Source organism: Juglans regia, chromosome 6 (genome assembly GCF_001411555.2).
Source record: "Juglans regia cultivar Chandler chromosome 6, Walnut 2.0, whole genome shotgun sequence".
NCBI classification, from domain to species: Eukaryota; Viridiplantae; Streptophyta; class Magnoliopsida; order Fagales; family Juglandaceae; genus Juglans; species Juglans regia.
Window position 1 is genome coordinate 5,942,164 of NC_049906.1, and position 22,827 is coordinate 5,964,990.

Consider the following 22,827-nt stretch of genomic DNA (forward strand, 5'->3'; position numbering starts at 1 on the left):
TTGGAACAACCGTTTCCTTCGTTACCATAATTAGTAGTGGTAAGATTGCGTTAATGAATTATGCAACATTTGTTTAGAAACAATATTATTTAATTATGTAAAAGTTAAGTTCCAAAAATATGTTTTGGAAGATCATAGAAAACAAATAACAAAAAAAATCCCGTATAATTTTCTAAAAGCAAAAAAGGGAAAAAATTCATAGAAAACAAAGAGAAATATATGCTTTAAAAAACAAAAGCATCTAAAAACAATCTCATTCAGTTGAAAGATTTAGTTCCATTTGGTGGCGATCAAATGACTATGTCAATTGATGAACCTTCAAATGATGATGCATGTCCAATATATCAGATTCGCTCAGGACTTTAGTCTTGTACAGAAAGTGTCAGAGAAACAACGAATTTTCCATGTTGACGTTGACATTAGTGAGTTGGTTTCGTCACAAGACACATGTGTTCTTCTTGGTGTTAATGCTTGTGTGGTGGATTTGGGGGCAAAGAATCGGTTGAAACAATCTCACATGGGGAAACTTCCACAAGAATTTTAGTAAGAAACAAGAGCCAAAAGTGTGCTTCTTGGAGGAAGTGAGTAATTTTCATTATTACATGGAATACTTCAGCCAACTTAGAACTCACCATAAACACTGCTATTACCCCAGTAATGCATGCTAAAAAAGACATGCCATTTTGGCTCGTGATGGTATCACGAATATTGAAAAACAGATCATAAAGGGAGTACTGTCGAAGATTTTCCACCTCATACCATGAATTTAGTGTATAAAGATTCTTTATCTATGCTAGAAAATGTCGATTGTATGCTCAAGTTGCAATCAATGGGCCTACCACTGCTTAAGTATTTAGAGGTTGGCACTGCACATCTTTGATTGTTCAGGCATATAGAGTCCCCAGAGCATGCATCACACCCAAAGTTCTTCCATTACAGATTTTGAAGAGTGCCCTTTCGGAATTCAAGGATTTGCATTCAATTTAAACAAAAGTTCTATGCTATTCCTGGAGAGAGGGGGGAAAGAGGAAAAAACAAGCAAATGTGATATGGAGTTTACTAGAGTGAAACTAATTATGGTGTGACTTGTATCAGCAACCAATATTAGTAGAGATCTTGCTCCATACTTCTGTCCAACAAACGCTACCCATATGCCCACCAGACAGAACCTAGGAATTTGGGAAATTGTTAGCATGAGGTCAGGAGGGGCGCCCACGTGAGCTAACCCCAACCCCTCCCTTCGAGCTTAGAGTAACCCAGGAATTGTTAGTTGCAATGTAACGTAATGCCATACGTACGCTACATTGCAACTTGCAACGTCTGCAATTCAATTGTAGAGTAATGACTGGCCTTGAATGCCAATCGTGTGTTGGTGGACTATAAATAGTCCCCCACAGTTTGGTTTTGGCATCATCTGAAATACACAAAAGCTCTCTCCCTTTTTGTTCTCTCTTGATAAGATATTTAGGTTATGAATTTGTTAAATATTATTCTAGTTTTATACTACGTAGTACACTTCACCACTAAGAAGAAACATTGGAGATTTGTCAATCTGGAGAAACTTATGCATAAATTTTATAAGCTGAGTTTAAGGTATTTTTCCACTGTGTTTTCTAACATTGGTATCAAAGATTTTATACTTGCTTCCAGTTTATAATTTTTTATTTTCTTGCATATGCTTGAGATTTGTTTGGGTGTCATTTTTATCCAATTTTGTTTTTTGGTTTCAAAAAAAATAAAAACCTCCATTGGAGGTGCTGTGCGCACCTAGGGGTGCTGCCCGCACCACAGGTGTCCCGCAGGCACCCAGTGGTGCCGCGCGCACCCAGCAGTGCTGCATGCACCTTGGGGGTGCCGCACACGCCACAAGAGTGCAGCAACGACTCCGAGCTTCTTTCTTCCAGCGATGGGCAATAGATTGAGTCCCTGCATGTCGTTGATGAAGAAGAGGCACTGTTCACATGAACAGTGCGTTAACTAGAGGTAGAAGATGACCTTAGGTCATTTGCTTTTAACTGGGCCTGGGCCTCATGGCTCACATTGTTTTTTCTAATTTGGACTTGGGCTGGGAGTTTCGGCCAGCACTTGTTCTTTTCTTTTAAAAAAAAAAAAGGGTCTGGGCATTTTTTTTGTGCTGCCCAGATAAGTTTGAGCCCAATTTTTGTAGAAATAAAAAGGATAAAAGTGACACTTGTGAGACTCGAACCATGACCACCTAGTGAAATTAAGGTAATAGGCGCACCACTGGACTACGATATAATATATGCTTAGATATATTGTTATATTACATGTGATCTTTTATTTAATGTTTTAGATTAAATGTGACTACATGTGAATATATGGTTATATTCATGCTATTTCTTTTTGTTGCATTATGTTATATTACATGTGATCTTTTATTTAATTTTTTAGATTAAATGTGATTACATGTATATGTGAACTGAACATGTGGATACGTGATTATTTTATCTTCTATAAATGTTAGGCTTGAATGTTTATACATTAATAGAAAAATTCTCACTAAGTAGTCTTAGTTAGAATTGTCAATGTAAATGATAGGCTGAAAAAATTGCAGTGACCCTAGTAAGAACTGTAAATGCACTGATGGAACAAGAAAAATGGACTGTAATGGTCTTATATGAACCATCTTTGTAGGTTGCCTAACATGTTGCTGTGGTTGGAGTAGCTGTCTTTGTAGACTGGCCCAAAAGGTTATTGTGATTTTAGTAGGTTATGTCTACATATGACTAGGGCTAGATGACTACTTAAGATAGTGAGAGTATGGTTGAGATTTATGATGATTAATTCTCCCATATTTGTTTTTTAAATTTACGCAGGAATTAGGTTAGAAATTTAATAATTAGATATTGTGGCTCAATAGATGATTATAAAGCTTAGAGATTTTTTGATCTTGTGACATGTCTAAATTATTCTTTTTCTAGGTTGGATGGATGCGACAGATTTATTAGGTGTGTGTGTGTAATATCCCTTATTTGTGTATTGTAGTGAAATGGCATCCAAGAGTATAGTTACTGATTTAAACAATAGGGATAAATTGGATGGGGAGAATTACGACATTTGGCATCGCAAGATCCAATATGTCTTAGATGAGTAAGAGGTCTTGGAGGCCTTATCTCACTCCCTTACTACGGCCGAGGAAGGGAATTCGGAACTACACAAGATAGATCAACTGGCCTATACTCAATAGGTTAAGAAAATTTGGTGCGCATGCATAATAATGTTAAGCAGCATGCACAATGATCTAATGTGTGAGTTCGAGATCTATAACACTGCCCAAAGCATGTGGGAGGCTTTGAAATTGAAGTTTGGTGGAACTTTAACCACTAGGTTGCGTGGATTAACCATGAGGTTTGACTCCTACAAGATGCACTCTAACTACACGATGAAGCAACATCTTAGGGCTATGTTGACCATGATCCGTGAACTTAAATTGGCAGGAAACAACCTGACTGAACAGCAAGTCCAAGCAGTAATAAGATCATTGCCGATTTCTTGGGAGAATATGAGCCAGAACCTGACGTATAACGAGAATATCAAAGACTTTAATGATGTTTCGCATCACTTGGAATTGGAGGCTGAGTGCCTAGAGGCTGCTAAGCCCAATCATACGGCCTATGTGGCTGATTCTAGTTCGCACAAGGCATCAAAGCCTAAGCGCAAGAAGTTCAAGAATAGGGTAGCTGCTGGCCAAATTAAGGTGTCAGAAACTTCTCAGTGCAGTAAGAGGGGCAAGCGTGGGAAGAACAAGTCAAAATTAGAGTGTTTCAACTGCGAAAAAAATGGCCCACTGAGCTGAAGAAGGTATACTCTGACTTGTCTCATATTGTTTTTGTAACTAGCCATGTGATGGTTGCTCACTCCTATCTTGTGTGGACTGTTGATTCAGAAGCAACCGAACACATAGCGCGAGATAGAGTCGGATTTGTAGAGTATCGCCGGATTTCAGCTGGGAGCCGTGATATCAAGGTGCTAAGACTTGGTACCTACAAGATGGACTTACGGGGTGACCACTAGGGCTGCAAACGGGCCGGTCCGGTCCGGTCCGGTGATGGACCGAAAATTTTTGGTCCATTATTTTTCCGGACCGGACCGGACCGAACACCCAAAGGGACCGGACCGGACCGTTCCAGTCGGTCCGCCCTCTTTTTTTTTTTTAATAATTAATAAAAAAAAATTATTTAAAATACTAAATTAAATTAAGTAACTTATTAATGTGGATTATGTAACAAACTCAATAAAAAAATATTTTATATGGTCAATGATAATAAATTAGATGAAAATTATATTATTAATTCCTATAATTACTATATAATTAACTAATTGATATTATATATTTATTAATTCATAGAATATTAACAAGTGTTAATAGTATATTTAAAATTTTATATTGTTAATAGTGATAGGTTAAATGAAGATATATATAAAATATTGTTAATTTATAGAATATTAACAAGTATTAATAATATATTTAAAAATTTATATTGTTAATTGTACAATTATTATATATAAAATATATATAAAAAATATATATTTTTTAATTTTTCATTCGGTCCGGTCCGGTCCGAAAAAACTGTGGACTATGGACCGGACCGAATGATTTCGGTCCTCTAAAATATGGACCGGACCGGTCTAAGTCTCGGTCCGGTCCGGTCCGGACCGAAATGGTCGGTCCGTTCGGTCCGACCGGACCGTTAATCACCCCTAGTGACCACACTCTTTTCCTCTACAATGTGCTGTATACTCTCGAGATCCGACAAAACTTACTTTCTATAGTCACTCTATTAAGACTTGGTTTTCGAATTGCATTTGAAAACAATTATGTTTCTTTTTATTTGGATCATGTGTTTTATGGTATGTTTTTCTTCAAGATAGTTTTATGATATTGAATTTGGATTATTCAAATATAAATGTGTTTATTGCTTTTCTTTCTGCATCTAATAATTTGGATTCATATAAATGGCATGCTAGGCTTGACCATATAAGGCAATATAGAATGACTCAGTTAGCTAGAGAAGGCCTGATAGGCAATCTCGCTAAGGTTATCTTGCCCACATGTGAACATTGTCTAATGAGAAAAGCTAAGAGAAAAACCGTTTTGGAAAAGCCACTAGGACATATTTTCCACTGCAATTAGTTTACTCAGACATTTGTGGTCCAATGAGTGTGAGGGCAAGACACAGAGGTGTCTACTTCATCACATTTATAGATGATTTTTCACGTTACGGTCATGTCTACTTAATCTCCCATAGTCTGAAGCATTGGAATGCTTTAGGCGATATCTAAAAATGGTTGAGAATCAGTTAGAAAAAAGTTTAAAAACTCTAAGAACTGACCAAGGATGAGAATATCTCTCTGAGTAATTTAAAAGACTCTGTGATGAAAAATGAATTAAAAGACAATTGACGATGTCGAGTACGCCGCAACAAAATGGCGTGGCAGAAATGAAAAATCGAACACTGCTTGAGATTAGTTAGATCAATGATGGTGTAAGCAAACCTACCAATTTCTTTTTTGGGGGATGCACTTTTGACTACTGCCTACATTCTTAACCGAGTGCCCTCAAAATCAGTAACTTCCACCCCAGATGAACTATGGACCGACGAGAAACCTAATTTGAGTAACTTGCAGTCATGGGGTTCAATGGGTTTTGTTCACGATCTTTCTCATAAGTATGGGAAGTTAGGCCCTAGAAGGAATAAGTGTTTCTTTATAAGGTACTCAGAACACTCTAAAGGGTATGTGTTAATAGGTGAATAATTTGATGGAACTGTGACTGAGATTGAGTCACAAGATGTGGATTTCATTGAAGATAAGTTTCCAAATAGAGGTGAGGTTGATAGGAGTTTAGAACTTCATGAGATTGTGGAACAAGAAGAAAGTGTTCTAAAGAATTTAGTTGAGAATGATGAAGAAATTTTTCAAACTCCTACAAATTATAAAATAGATTTGAATCCGAGTGGGAGCACACCACTTGTCAATCAATCACAACAACCTTAGCCGCATAGATGTACACGTGAAAGTATTCCCCGTCATCGTTTTAAGATTGAAGGGGAAACTTTTATGGTAGCTTCGCATGATGATGACGAGCCTAGAACAATTCATGAGGCTCTCTCATCTTCTACAAAAGATTAGTGGATGAAAGCTCTTAATGATGAGATTGAGTCTATGAAGACTAACTAGGTCTGGGATTTGATTGATCCATTGACAGGGCGTAAGACTATTGGGAACAAATGGGTTCTTAAGGTCAAACGCAAGTCAGATGGATCAATAGATAAATACAAAACTTGCTTTGTGGCGAAAGGATATACCCAACAGAAGGGTATAGACTATGAGGAAACATTTTCACCAGTGTTGAGGTTTGCCTCAATCAGCCTGATTCTAGCTATAGTAGCAAACATGGATTTGGAACTCTGCCAGATGGACGTTAAGACAAAATTTCTCAATAGAGAACTAGATGACGAGATCTATATGGATCAACCAACGAGTTTTGTAGTCAAAGGTTAAGAGTGTAAAGTGTGCAAGCTCAAACGATCTATATATGGCCTAAATCAATGATCTAGACAATGGTACCTCAGATTCCAACGAGCCATTCTCTCGACTGGGTTTACGATGATCACAGAGGATCATTGTGTCTATGTCAAAAGTTCTAAGAAGATTTTCATTGTGTTATCATTATATGTTGACGACGTACTACTAGCTGTAAATGATAAAGGGTTGATAGTCACCATAAAAGAGTAGTTATCCTTCAATTTTGAGATGAAGGATATGGGTGGGGCAGAATACATTTTGAGAAATAAAATCTACAAAGATCGCTTAAAGAGACTTTTGTGTTTGTCCCAACAGACTTACACAAAGAAAGTCCTCGAGCGCTTCCTAATGAATGGATGTAAACCCATTGACACCTCTGTTGCAAGAAGCAAGAACTTGTCTAAAGAGCTGTGTCCTAAGACTCAAAGAGAAAAGGAAAAGATGGCCCGTGTCCCTTATGCTAATGCTGTGGGTAGTCTGATGTACGCAATGATGTGTACTCGGCCTGACATATGCTATGCAGTTGGCTTAGTGAGTAGATTCCAATCTAACCCCGGACTAGCTCACTGGAAAACGGTCAAAATGATTATGAGATATCTCAAGGGAACTGCAGACTATGTGATGTACTATCAGGGTTCAGATTTGTAGCTAAGAGATTACAGTGATGCCGATTGGGGCAACAACCTAGATGAGCGCTAATCAACCACTAGGTATATCTTTCTGCTCAACAACGGCGCCATTGCATGGAGCAATAAGAAACAACCCTGTATAGCTTATCCACCATGGAGGCAGAATACATAGCTTATTTTGTAGCAGTTCAAGAAGTTGTTTGGTTATGGAGGTTCCTCAAACATTTAGACATTGACACAGATACTTCAGATCCGGTGACGATATTCTGCGATAGCATGGCAGCTCTCGCATATGCTAAGGACTCAAAGTATCATGGAAGAACCAAACACATATATATCAGATATCACTACATCAGAGACATGGTAGCTCAAAAGGAAGTGGTTCTGAAATACCTTTCTCCCAGTCACATGGTTGATGATCCCTTAACGAAGCATATAGCAATAGATGTCTTAGCCTATAGCAATAGATGTCTTCGAGGCTTATGTTAGGAATCTAGGACTGCGTAGACTGTAAATGTAATTTGTGTTTCAAATGACATTGAGATGTAACCTTTCCTTTGGGATATTAATACAATATGATTCAGTACTTTATCGTATTGTTTTTCTAATGCACATAGACAAGATACGTCAACAGGCTAAGATCGGCTCACTCACACGAGCGATCGCCTCTAGCGCTTGAGTAGCTAGTAGAGATGACACATTGTGTCCCTATATATTTATCCAAAGGGATAAGTTGCTTGACACAAATATATGTCACCTTAGTAAGAGCTAAGATGAGGTCCATTGAGAGGACTATGCATGGGTTACCCACCATCCATGTAGCTTGTAGTTAGCCAGATGCGAGATCCTCTTTGAGGCCATAGAGGTGTGCAAATAGAGGATCTCGGGTTAGACGCTTAAGAAGTGGCTAGACTAAAATTTGTACGGTGTTGATATAGACATATGCTCTTTGAGAAATAGAAATGCACCGTAGCATGCATTTCATACTATATGTGCTTATACAACCATATGAGTAAGTAAGTAAAATGTTTCCCTCTTTCTCACTGTGTGAGTCTCATTTTTTAAAAATGTCTTTCACTTTTGACTTTGTCACGAGATGGAGGTTGTGATGTCTGCTACTTTGGCATGCTGTCTATGGCCATGATTGATACGGTCTAAAGAGACATTGTTAGAAAAAGGGTTCAACCAAAATTGAGTGATATGAGTGCAAATGGAAGATTCTTCGATATCGTATCTTCGATAGTATTTGCTGACGTCAAACAATGACGCTACAACTTGGTAGCGACTAAAAGTTGTGAACACATTGAAATGATTTGGATGTAGTCAAGTATTGTTCTGAGTTTTTTAACTCAAGAGGGTTCGAAAATGCTTGATCTTAATGCAATTGAATGAGTCTAGGACATGACCAGACACTTCAAGGATGTTACTATGCTGGTCTTCTTTGGGAGAGATTTGGTGTATGTACTCCCACCTTTCTACAGATGTGCTTTGTGGTCGCACAACCTATTTACTTGCATGAACAAGATTGAGAATATTAGAGAAATATAGACCTGGGGTCATGTCCACTGTGTGTGAGTGGGAGATGTTAGCAAGAGGGGCACCTACGTGGGCTGACCCCAACCCCTCCCTTCAAGCTTAGAGTAACATATGGGATTAAGCCATACATTACTTGACTTGTAACAGATGGCTTAATGCCATACGTTACATTGCAGCTTGCAACGCGGCCATGTGTTGGTGGACTATAAATAGTCTCTCTCAGTTTGGTTTTGACATTATTTGAAATACACAAAAGCTCTCTCCTTTTTTGTTCTCTCTTGATAAGATATTTAGGCTGTAGATTTGGTAAGTGTTACTTTAGTTTTATACTATGTAGTACACTTCACTGCTAAGAAGAAACATTGGAGATTTGTCAATCTGGAGAAACTTGTGGAGCAATTTTATAAGCTGAACTTGAGGTATTTTTCTACCGTATTTTCTAACAGAAATTCAAGAAAACACATTACTAAAGTATTGATTTATATGTTCTCATGATACTTATGTAATGCTTAACAGAAATTCGTAAACAATCCAACATGAAGACAAACATGTAGAAAGCATCACAAGTAAAGAGTTGCAAAATAATATAGGGAGCCGGTTATGTTTGGTGATGACTTCAAGAGTGTTCGATTCTAAATGGCTTTGATTACGATTTAGGATCTTCAATGATGTTATATATTACGGTTGCATGTATGAAATTTCTTTGTGGCAGATCATGCGAACCTTTTTGTTTCAAGGCGTGGTCCTTTTACAATTTACATATATCCACGACGTTCGGAGATGGGCCATAAACCGAATCCCAAATACTTGGGATAAGTGGAGACGTGAGGAATTACTGCATGCATGTAAACTTTTACACGTGAAAAGTAGGGAATGGATTGAGTCTTGGCAGGCGAGAGTTTTACGTGGGAGTGGGTCTATAGAAGTTATGAGTTTTACGAGTATTACGTCATTTTTATTTTCGATAGTTGTGTTCTGTTTTACTTTTACGTGCTCTGTTTTAGGTGAGTTCTAGTTAAGTTGTTAGCTATTCGGTTTTTTCTTTCATATTTTTTGTACGGGCTTTGCTTATTTAAAGCAGCAACGTTGTCAATGAAAGGTGAAAATCAATTGCATTCCAATTGTGGTACTATTCTCACCCGAAGAGAAGACAGTTTTCTTTAGCAATTTTTTATTCTATAAATTTGGGATCTACCATTGGCCTCAGAGCCAGGTAATTTTTTTCTAATGGGAACCAATAAAGAGCGTACCGAGCAGTTGGAGGTCGGGCTTGGGGGAGTGCAGGATGGGTTACACAGGATGGAGCTCGGCATGGCCGATAGGCTTCGTCAGGTGGAAGAAACTCTCAATCGCCTTTCCGATGTCTTGCTTGCCAACCAAGAAATTCCCAATCCCCATCGAGAAGGCAACGACGGGGGACGGATGGTGGTATCTTCCAAAACAGCAAAACTTGAATTTCCTCGATTTTCAAGAGATGATCCGACGGAGTGGTTCAATCGTGTGAACCAATTTTTTGAATTCCAAAATACTCCTGAAGCCCGAAGAGTTTCTTTGTCTTCTTACCACTTGGAAGGAGAGGCCAACCAATGGTGGCAATGGATTCGTAGAACATTCCAAGAAGAAGGACGCGGTCTCTCATGAGAAAATTTTGAAGATGAACTCTGGGCTCGCTTTGGGCTGTCGGAGTGTGAAGAATTTGATGAAGCCCTTTCGAGGATAAGGCAGGTTGGTTCTTTGCGTGATTACCAGCGAGAATTCGAGCGCTTGGGCAATCGAGTTCACGGATGGACGCAAAGAGCTCTTGTAGGTACCTTTATGGGTGGCTTAAAGACGGACATCTCGGATGGTATACGAATGTTTAAGCCCCAGACATTAAAAGAAGCAATCAGTCTAGCAAGAATGAAGGATGATCAATTGACTAGACAAAGAAGGTTTGTAAGACTTGCACCACCAAAGCAAGCTCCCATAGCTCTTCCCACTACTAATCGAGCAACAACACCAGCCCCTGCCTTTCCCGTAAGGCGACTTACTTGGGAAGAAATGCTGCGAAGGAGAGCCCAAAATTTATGCTTCAATTGTAATGACCGTTTTACTGTAGGACACAAATGTCAGGGCCCACGGATACTCCTGTTGGAGAGTTGCGAGGATAACGACAACTTAGTATGTGATGATGTCACCGAAGAACAAACAGTTAAAGAGAATCACGAAGAGCCTCCTGAACCATAAATTACACTGCATGCACTAACGGGATGGACATCTCCCAAAACCATGCGAATCGCTGCCAAAACCTGCACCCACGACGTCATCGTATTAATCAATAGCGGATCAACTCACAATTTCATTAGTGAGCATATGGCCAATCTGCTGCGTCTACCAGTACTACCTACATAAACCTTCACAGTTCGTGCTACCAATGGAGAAAAGCTTAAATGCCAAGGGAGGTTTGAGGAGGTACCAATCAATTTACACGGCACCAAGTTTTCATTAACCCTTTATTCCTTACCCCTCACAGGGTGAGACGTGGTTTTGGGAATTCAATGGCTTGAAACTCTTGGTTCCGTGGTGTGTGATTGGAGAAAATTAACCATGAAATTCACATGAGACAACCAGACTAAGAAATTGGTGGTCATCGACGGGCAAAATATCCAAGCGGCATCAATTGAAGAGATAACTAAGGGAATTCGTCCTAGCCATGCTCTGTTCGCGGTGTGCCTACAGGTTGCGCATACGAAACTACAACAGAACATTCATCCAAGCTTGCGTGAGTTGTTGCAGGAATTTTCAGATTTGTTCATTGAGCCTTCGAGCTTACCACCAACAAGAGAGGTGGATCACGACATTACCCTCAAGGAAGGAACCGAACCAATTAATGTTCGGCCTTACAGATATGCACATTATCAAAAGAACGAGATCGAGAAGCAGGTCCAAGACATGTTGCAAATCGGGCTTGTGCGACCTAGCACTAGCCCCTTCTCCTTGCCCATATTACTGGTAAAAAAGAAAGACGGGAACTGGCGATTTTGCACAGATTATCGCGCGCTCAATGCCGCAACCATTAAAGACCGATTCTCGATTCCAACAGTGGACGACATGTTGGATGACCTCTACGGCGCTTCTTATTTTACCAAGCTTGATCTGAGGGCAGGATGCCATCAGGTACAAGTTAAACCAGGTGATATCCATAAAACTGCTTTCCGAACGCAAAATGGACATTACGAATACTTGGTTATGCCCTTCGGCTTATGTAATGCGCATTCCACTTTTCAAGCTATCATGAACTCCATCTTTCGACATCAACTTCGAAAATTCATATGAGCTTTCTTTGATGATATTCTGATATATAGTCCGGACTGGGATCAACATTTAGTGCATGTAAGGCAGGCCTTCGAAATCCTGAGGCAACACAGATGCTTTGTTAAAGCCAACAAATGTGCATTTGGGCAGTAGGAATTGGAGTACTTGGGACATATCATCACTAGCCAGGGCGTGAAAGTAGACGAACATAAAATTTCAGCTATGGTAGATTGGCCTCGACCTACTAACATTTCTGAATTACGTGGGTTTTTAGGTTTGACAGGTTATTACCGGAAGTTCGTCAAAGACTATGGCATTATAGCACGGCCTCTCACCCATCTTCTCAAAAAGGGCCAGTTCGGATGGCATGAAGAAGCTGAAAACGCTTTCCATGCTCTCAAACGGGCCATGACAACCAAACCGATATTAGCCATGCCAAACTTCAACGATGTGTTCACCATTGAAACAGATGCATCAGGAGAAGGGATTGGAGCGGTCCTGTCTCAACAAGGCAAACCAGTTGCTTACATGAGTCGAGCCCTTGGAATGAAAAAAACGTCCTGGTTGACATACGCGAAAGAGATGTTGGCTATCGTTGAAGCCATACGCACCTGGCGGCCTTATCTTCTAGGCCACAAATTCTATATTCAGACCGATCGACGCAGCCTCAAATATCTCCTGGAACAACGAATAGCAACACCGAAGAAACAAAAATGGGTTGCTAAGCTCTTGTGCTACGATTACGAAATTAAATACAAACCAAGCCGTGAGAATTCTGCACCTCATGCTCTCTCCTGAAAACAGGGCAGTCCCATTCTTCATGGAATTTTCTTTCCGCAGGTTAACATATGGGAAGAAATTAAAAAAGCTGCAGAAGAAGACCAATACATTCTGTCAAAGGGCCGTGAGGCAACCGAGCAACCAAGAGTATCATATATGTGGCGTCAGGGTCTATTACTATACAAAGGGAGGGTCATTGTTCCAAACAATGCTACCTTAAGGGCAAAACTGTTACACGAAGTACATGACACCAAGATAGGAGGTCATTCGGGCATCCTACGAACATTCAAGAAGCTGAGACAAAAATTTTATTGGCCTCGAATGCATAAGTCAGTGCAAGACTACATCAAGGGGTGTGAGGTATGCCAGAAAACAAAATCCGAGACATTAGCTCCAGCTGGTCTTCTTCAACCGCTGCCAATTCCGTGCCAAGTATGGGACGATATCACGTTAGACTTTATTGAAGGCCTCCCAACATCGCAAGGAAAGGACACTATCATGGTGGTTGTCGACAGACTAAGTAAGTCCGCTCATTTCCTTACTTTGAGTCATCCTTTCACTGCAAAAATTGTAGCAGAAAAATTTGTGGAGGGCATCATCAAGCTTCACAGTATGCCCAAATCAATTGTTAGTGATCGGGACCCAATCTTCATCAGTAACTTCTGGAAAGAATTTTTTATGCTATCAAGCACCAAATTACAACGCAGTTCCGCATACCACCCATAGACGGATCGTCAGACGGAAGTCACCAATTGTTGCGTCGAAAAATACCTTCGATGTTTTGTTCATCAGTGGCCACGGAAGTGGAGTAGCTATTTACCTTGGGCAGAATACTGGTATAATACGACATATCATATTTCCACTGGGATGACCCCTTTTTAGGCGCTGTATGGTAGATTACCACCCCCCATTCCAACGTACAAAGATGGACTCTCACCGGTACAGGAAGTTGACCAGCAACTTATGACGCGGGATGAACTGCTACAGCAATTGAAAGCCAACTTAGAAAGATCAGTAAACAGAATGAAGCAAATGGCGAATAAAAAGAGAAGAGACATTTCGTTCAATGTCGGCGAAAGGGTTATGTTGAAGTTACACCCATACCGCCAGCAAACGGTCTTCAAACGGGTCCATCAGAAACTAGCAAGCCGTTTTTATGGACCTTACCAGATTCTAGAGAAGATCAGGCCTGTCGCATACAAATTACAACTGCCGAAATGGGCGCACATTCACCAGTGTTTCACGTGTCATTACTCAAACAGTACCGAGACAATAGGAGGAATGCTGAAAAGCCGCAAGCTGAGTTACCGCCCTTCACCAATGAAGGGGTGGTTTTATTAGAGCCACAAGCTATTCTAAACTACCGCTGGGTCAAGCAAGGAACGCAACTGATCAAAGAAAGCTTGGTGCACTGGAAACACCTTCTCGCCGAGGAAGCCACATGGGAGCCCATAAAGAAGTTACGGGAAATGTTTTCGAATTTGGACCTTGAGGACAAGGATCCTCTTAATGGGGGAGGTATTGATAGACCACGACATTCGGAGAGGGGCCATAGACTGATTCCCAAATACTTGGGATAAGTGGGGACGTGAGGAATTACTGCATCCATGTAAACTTTTACACGTGAAATGTAGGGAATGGACTGAGTCTTGGCAGGCTTGAGTTTTACGTGAGAGTGGGTCTGCAGAAGTTATGAGTTTTACGAGTTTTACGTCATTTTTATTTCCGTTAGTTGCGTTCTGTTTTACTTTTACATGCTCTGTTTTAGGTGAGTTTTAGTTAAGTTGTTAGCTATTCGGTCTTTTCTTTCATATTGTTTGTATGGGCTTTGCTTATTTAAAGCAGCAACGTTGTCAATGAAAGGAGAAAATCAATTGCATTCTAATTGTGGTACTATTCTCACCTGAAGAGAATACAATTTTCTTTAGCAATTTTTTATTCTATAAACTCTGAGGCCAATGGTAGGTCCCAAATTTATAGAATAAAAAATTGCTAAAGAAAACTGTCTTCTCTTCGAGTGAGAATAGTATCACAATTGGAATGCAATTGATTTTCCCATTTCATTGATAACGTTGCTGCTTTAAATAAGCAAAGCCCGTACAAACAACATGAAAGAAAAAACCAAATAGCTAACAACTTAACTAAAACTCACCTAAAACAAAGCACGTAAAAGTAAAATAGAACACAACAAACGGAAATAAAAATGACGTAATACTCGTAAAACTCATAACTTCTGTACAGCCACTCCCACGTAAAACTCTCGCCTGCCAAGACTCAGTCCATTCCCTACTTTTCACGTGTAAAAGTTTACATGCATGCAGTAATTCCTCATGTCCCCACTTATCCCAAGTATTTGGGATTCGGTTTATGGCCCCTCTCCGAACATCGTAGTCTATCAATACCTCCCCCATTAAGAGGATTCTTGTCCTCAAGGTCCAAATTCGGAAACATTTCCTGTAACTTCTTTATGGGCTCCCATGTGGCTTCCTTGGCTGGAAGGTGTTTCCAGTGCAGCAAGCTTTCTTCGATCAGTTGAGTTCCTTACTTGACCAAAACCACCCCTTCATCGGTGAAGGGTGGTAACTCAGCTTACGGCTTTTCAACGTTCCTCCCATTGTCTCGGTACTGTTTGAGTAATGACACGTGAAATACTGGGTGAATGTGCGCCCCTTCTGGCAGTTGTAAATTGTATGCGACAGGCCCAATCTTCTCTAGAATCTGGTAGGGTCCATAAAAACGGCTAGCTAGTTCCTTATGGACCCGTTTGAAGACCGTTTGTTGGTGGTATGGGTGAAACTTCAACATAACCCTTTCGTCGACATTGAACGAAATGTCTCTTCTCTTTTTATCCACCATTTGCTTCATTATGTTTACTGATCTTTCTAAGTTGGCTTTCAATTGTTGTAGCAGTTCATCCCGCGTCATAAGTTGCTGGTCAACTTCCTGTACCGGTGAGAGTCCATCTTTGTACGTTGGAATGGGGGGTGGTAATCTACCATACAGCGCCTGAAAAGGGGTCATCCCAGTGGAAATATGATATGTCGTATTATACCAGTATTCTGCCCAAGGTAAATAGCTACTCCACTTCCGTGGCCACTGATGAACAAAATATCGAAGGTATTTTTCGATGCAACGATTGGTGACTTCCGTCTGACCATCCGTCTGTGGGTGGTATGCGGAACTGAGTTGTAATTTGGTGCTTGATAGCTTAAAAAATTCTTTCCAGAGGTTACTGATGAAGATTAGGTCCCGATCACTAACAATTGATTTGGGCATACTGTGAAGCTTGATGATGCCCTCCACAAATTTTTCTGCTACAATTTTTGCAGTGAAAGGATGACTCAAAGTAAGGAAATGAGCGGACTTACTTTGTCTGTCGACAACCACCATGATAGTGTCCTTTCCTTGCGACGTTGGGAGGCCTTCAATAAAGTCTAACGTGATATCGTCCCATACTTGGCATGGAATTGGCAGCGGTTGAAGAAGACCAGCAGGAGCTAATGTCTCGGATTTTGTTTTCTGGCATACCTCGCACCCCTTGATGTAGTCTTGCACTGACTTATGCATCCGAGGCCAATAAAATTTTTGTCTCAGCTTCTTGAATGTTCATAGGACGCCCGAATGACCTCCTATCTTGGTGTCATGCATTTCGTGTAACAGTTTTGCCCTTAAGGTAGCATTGTTTGGAACAATGACCCTCCCTTTGTATGGTAATAGACCCTGACGCCACATATATGATCCCCCTGGTTGCTCAGTTGCCTCACGGCCCTTTGACTGAATGTATTGGTCTTCTTCTGCAGCTTTTTTAATTTCTTCCCATATGTTAACCTGCGGAAAGAAAATTCCATGAAGAATGGGACTGCCCTGTTTTCGGGAGAGAGCATCAGGTGCGGAATTCTCACGGCTTGGTTTGTATTTAATTTCGTAATCGTAGCCCAAGAGCTTAGCAACCAATTTTTGTTTCTCCGGTGTTGCTATTCGTTGTTCCAGGAGATATTTGAGGCTGCGTTGATCGGTCTGAATATAGAATTTGTGGCCTAGAAGATAAGGCCGCCAGGTGCGTATGGCTTCGATGATAGCCAACATCTCTTTCTCGTATGTCAACCAGGACGTTTTTTTCATTCCAAGGGCTCGACTCATGTAAGCAACTGGTTTGCCTTGTTGAGACAGGACCACTCCAATCCCTTCTCCTGATGCATCTGTTTCAATGGTGAACACATCGTTGAAGTTTGGCATGGCTAATATCGGTGTGGTCGTCATGGCCTGTTTGAGAGCAAGGAAAGCGTTTTCAGCTTCTTCATGCCATCCGAACTGGCCTTTTTTTAGAAGATGGGTGAGAGGCCGTGCTATAATGCCATAGTCTTTGATGAACTTCCGGTAATAACCTGTCAAACCTAAAAACCCACGTAATTCAGAAATGTTAGTTGGTCGAGGCCAATCTACCATAGCTAAAATTTTATGTTCGTCTACTTTCACGCCCTGGCTAGTGATGATATGTCCCAAGTACTCCAATTCCTGCTGCCCAAATGCACATTTGCTGGCTTTAACAAAGAATCTGTGTTGCCTCAGGATTTCAAAGGCCTGCCTTACATGCACTAAATGTTGATCCCAGTCCAGACTATATATCAGAATATCATCAAAGAAAACTCATATGAATTTTTGAAGTTGATGTCGAAAGATGGAGTTCATGATAGCTTGAAAAGTGGAATGTGCATTACGTAAGCCGAAGGGCATATAACCAAATATTCGTAATGTCCATTATGTGTTCGGAAAGCAGTTTTATGGATATCACCTGGTTTAACTTGTACCTGATGGCATCCTGCCCTCATATCAAGTTGGTAAAATAAGAAGCACCGTAGGGTTCATCCAACATGTCGTCCATTGTTGGAATCGGGAATCGGTCTTTAATGGTTGCGGCATTGAGCGCACGATAATCTGTGCAAAATCACCAGTTCCCGTCTTTCTTTTTTACCAGTAATATGGGCGAGGAGAAGGGGCTAGTGCTGGGTCGCACAAGCCCGGTTTGCAACATGTCTTGGACCTGCTTCTCGATCTCGTTCTTTTGATAATGTGCATATCTGTAAGGCCGAACATTAATTGGTTCGGTTCCTTCCTTGAGGGTAATGTCGTGATCCACCTCTCTTGTTGGTGGTAAGCTCGAAGGCTCAATGAACAAATCTGAAAATTCCTGCAACAACTCACGCAAGCTTGGATGAATGTTCTGTTGTAGTTTCGTATGCGCAACCTGTAGGCACACCGCGAACAGAGCATGGCTAGGACGAATTCCCTTAGTTATCTCTTCAATTGATGCCGCTTGGATATTTTGCCCGTCGATGACCACCAATTTCTTAGTCTGGTTGTCTCATGTGAATTTCATGGTTAATTTTCTCCAATCACACACCACGGAACCAAGAGTTTCAAGCCATTGAATTCCCAAAACCACGTCTCACCCTGTGAGGGGTAAGGAATAAAGGGTTAATGAAAACTTGGTGCCGTGTAAATTGATTGGTACCTCCTCAAACCTCCCTTGGCATTTAAGCTTTTCTCCATTGGTAACACGAACTGTGAAGGTTTATGTAGGTAGTACTGGTAGACGCAGCAGATTGGCCATATGCTCACTAATGAAATTGTGAGTTGATCCGCTATCGATTAATACGATGACGTCGTGGGTGCAGGTTTTGGCAGCGATTCGCATGGTTTTGGGAGATGTCCATCCCGTTAGTGCATGCAGTGTAATTTATGGTTCAGGAGGCTCTTCGTGATTCTCTTTAACTGTTTGTTCTTCGGTGACATCATCACATACCAAGTTGCCGTTATCCTCGCAACTCTCCAACAGGAGTATCCGTGGGCCCTGACATTTGTGTCCTACAGTAAAACGGTCATTACAATTGAAGCATAAATTTTTGGCTCTCCCTCGTTGCATTTCTTCCCAACTAAGTCGCCTTACGGGAAAGGCAGGGGCTGGTGTTGTTTGCTCAATTAGTAGTGGGAAGAGCTAGGGGAGTTCGCGTTGGTGGTGCAGGTCTTACAAACCTTCTTTGTCTAGTCAATTGATCATCCTTCATTCTTGCTAGACTGATTGCTTCTTTTAATGTCTGGGGCTTAAACATTCGTATACCATCCGAGATGTCTGTCTTTAAGCCACCCATAAAGGTACCTATAAGAGCTCTTTGCGTCCATCCGTGAACTCGATTGCCCAAGTGCTCGAATTCCCGCTGGTAATCATGCAAAGAACCAACCTGCCTTATCCTCGAAAGGGCTTCATCAAAATCTTCACACTCCGACAGCCCAAAGCGAGCCCAGAGTTCATCTTCAAAATTTTCCCATGAGAGAGCGCGTCCTTCTTCTTGTAATGTTCTGCGGATCCATTGGCACCATTGGTTGGCCTCTCCTTCCAAGTGGTAAGAAGCCAAAGAAACTCATCGGGCTTCAGGAGTATTTTGGAATTCAAAAAATTGGTTCACACGATTGAACCACTCCGTCGGATCATCTCCTGAAAATCGAGAAAATTCAAATTTTGCTGTTTTGGAAGATACCACCATCCGTCCCCGTCGTTGCCTTCTCTCGATGGGGATTGGGAATTTCTTGGTTGGCAAGCAAGACATCGGAAAGGCGATTGAGAGTTTCTTCCACCTGACGAAGCCTATCGGCCATGTCGAGCTCCATCTTGTGTAACCCATCCTGCACTCCCTCAAGCCCGACTTCCAACTGCTCGGTACGCTCTTTATTGGTTCCCATTAGAAAAAAATTACCTGGCTTTGAGGCCAATGGTAGATCCCAAATTAATAGAATAAAAAATTGCTAAAGAAAACTGTCTTCTCTTCGGGTGAGAATAGTACCACAATTGGAATACAATTGATTTTCCCCTTTCATTGACAACGTTGCTGCTTTAAATAAGCAAAGCCCGTACAAACAATATGAAAGAAAAAACTGAATAGCTAACAACTTAACTAAAACTCACCTAAAACAGAGCACGTAAAAGTAAAACAGAACACAACTAATGGAAATAAAAATGACGTAATACTCGTAAAACTCATAACTTCTGTAGAGCCACTCCCACGTAAAACTCTCGCCTGCCAAGACTCAGTCCATTCCCTACTTTTCACGTGTAAAAGTTTACATGCATGCAGTAATTCCTCACGTCCCCACTTATCCCAAGTATTTGGGATTCGGTTTATGGCTCCTCTCCGAACGTTGGGGTCTATCAAAAGATGCTTGATATCAAACATGTTCTTAAGCAATCCCCAAGAGAGGAAGTACTAATCATGAAAAACGGGAAAAAAAGAAAAAAGAAAAAAGAAAAATGGGGGAGCAAGTCCATAAAGAATCAAAGATCTAGCTAATGACTTTCTGACAACTAACACTGAGATCTCTTATGCTTAGGCATCAAAGAAACATTAATTTTTGCGTGTTTCAAAGAGTCTCGTAGCAAAATAATAGCTTGGAAAACTTCTGGAAAAATAAGCGACATGCACATGAACTGCATACCGGATTGAAGGTGGTGCTGTTAATGGTAAGATAAGAGATCTCATCGACTTTAGGCCTGAATAGAGCAAGTTGAGCACCATTATTGCCTGAGAGAGAGAGACGCAGATCGCAAGGAGAAAGTTGAGTCTGATTGAAGAAGAAGGAATCTCTGGTTGAAAATGCAAGACCAAAGGTAAAACCGTCGAATTTTTGAACTTTTGCATCAGCACATGGACTGAAAACATTGTTTGTATCAGCTCCTTCTACTACAAACATCATCATGATCATCGTCAATATTGCAACCATCACCTGTGTTACCAATGCGATTGACCTCATGTTAGGTGTCCCACCTTCACACATCTTCACCCAAGGAAAGAAAACTCGCTTACATTTATGCAATTTCTAAGCAATGAACAGAACTGCAGGACTTTGCAGGAGATGAAAACAAGGCTAATGGCAGCAATTATGTATACCATTTGCATCCTCATAAACAAATTGATATGTGCAATGATGCCTATAGGTCAACAGAAAAAAATGATATAGCATATGATCAAAACTTGCAATCCAATGAAACAAAAACGAACACAAGGCAAGCGACAAAACCCACTTTCAGAAACGCATGCACAATAATTTTGACCCAAGAACAAACCAAAACTCGGAGACAAAGGAGCCTTCTAAATCGCAAATAATCTCCTGAATTAACCTTCTTTCACAGCTCAACAAGTTACCTTGTAGCCAGTTTCTATGGCTTCTATGTGAATTTTCACCAACGATTCTGCGATTAAATGTAAAAAGTAGGAGATTTTAAAGGACCCCAAGATGAAAAAAATAATGTTTTAAGGTTTAGTACAATATATTTGGGTGCTCTTGTTTTCATATCCCTTGGAACTATTCAATGAAACAAGCGCAAGATGCGCGAGACCGTTGCATCGACAGCCAGTTGGATCTTATCCCTCGACGGTTATGGAAGTTGGTGTTTCACATTTGACAAGATTTTCTTTCTGGATATCATTACAGGTGCCCTTTAGTAGGAAGATTGAAAGTTATATATTTTGCCTTTCCTCATCCTTCCATCATACTGTATTGATATGTTATTGATAGATGTCAAGACAAAGTAGTGAGGTCTCATACATAACATTTTCCGTTGAGAAAAAATAATAATATTGTTTCTCACTTCAGTTCGTAAAATTTATTTTCTCAGTTCTATTCATTTGCACTACTTCAACTTAGGACTTCCCATATACTTCTTATAGAATTATCCTTTGTCCACATGATTACCATATACACATCCGACACGAATGAGTGATAAACATATGCATGGATTAATATATATGTTTAGGTCATACCAATTCATTTGCAATAAGGTTTGGCCAAATTATACAAATACACAAAGTGCATAATGTACTTACAAACAACAAGCACCAGATGTGAAATATTTTCCCACCATCTAATGTCATGCTTTAAGCAAATTTGCCATTTGAATTATATTATCTATATTTTTTTGTAAATTCTTTGTCATGAAAGGCAAAGGTTTTTTTGAATTTACAAATTTTTTGCTTTATTAAAAAGAAAACAAAATTTATATTGTAATAATAAAGCTCAAAACATTTAGGACATTCTTCATTTCCAAAAAAAGAAAATATAATTTAAAACATTTCTTGTGAAACAATGCAAAACTATCATAAGATGTGTTTTAATTTTTTTTTATATCTACGAAGCATCCTTATTGGAAAAACAATTGATTAAAAACAATTCCCAAATTATTTTATTCAAATCTTTTTTATTTATCTTTTTTTTTTTTTTTTGCAAGGGAGGAGGAATGTTCTCAGTATTTTGAAATTGTTGTTATAATAAGTTTTCTTGTTGCTGAAAAATGTAATAAATATGCCAAATTGTAAATAGTTTTCCTAAGTGACAAGGAATTTTGTAATGCATATGCCAATTGATAATTGAAATAGTTGTGGACTTTAATTTATTCAAACCCAACACGTCCAATGTTCTTAATGTAAGTATTTTAGAAATATTTTAGTCTTTTTGCATTACTTAATTTATTACTGAGAAGTTTCTTAATGGCACAAAATCGCAATCATAATGGAAAAAACAAAAAACTCACATTTTCGGCTGGTGTTTTTCTTAAACTTGAATTCAACTTGTGCTAAACAAGTTTGCCAAAATTAGCAATATGATGAATGTGAATCCGTCTATGTTGAATTTTTAACTAATATTTCTCTTTCTTGATCTGTGTAAACATGTAATTATTATAGTACACTTAACTATTGTTATCCAAAAATATTTGCTAGAATTTAGATTTTTTTCACTATGCATTAAATTTTTTATTAAGATCAATTTTTTTTTTAAATACTATTTTTTCCTAAAATAACCAATTCACCCAAATAGACAAATATGCTTTGCACGTTGCTCCTGTCCTAGTATAATTAAATATATAAAAGTGAATCCCGTTATTAAAAAGTGATTTTTTTTTATCTAAGAGTAATACTAGATATTATTTTAGGATGTACAAATCTTACGTATTTTTTTTTGAAAAAAGTAAAATTTATTATTTAAAAAATAA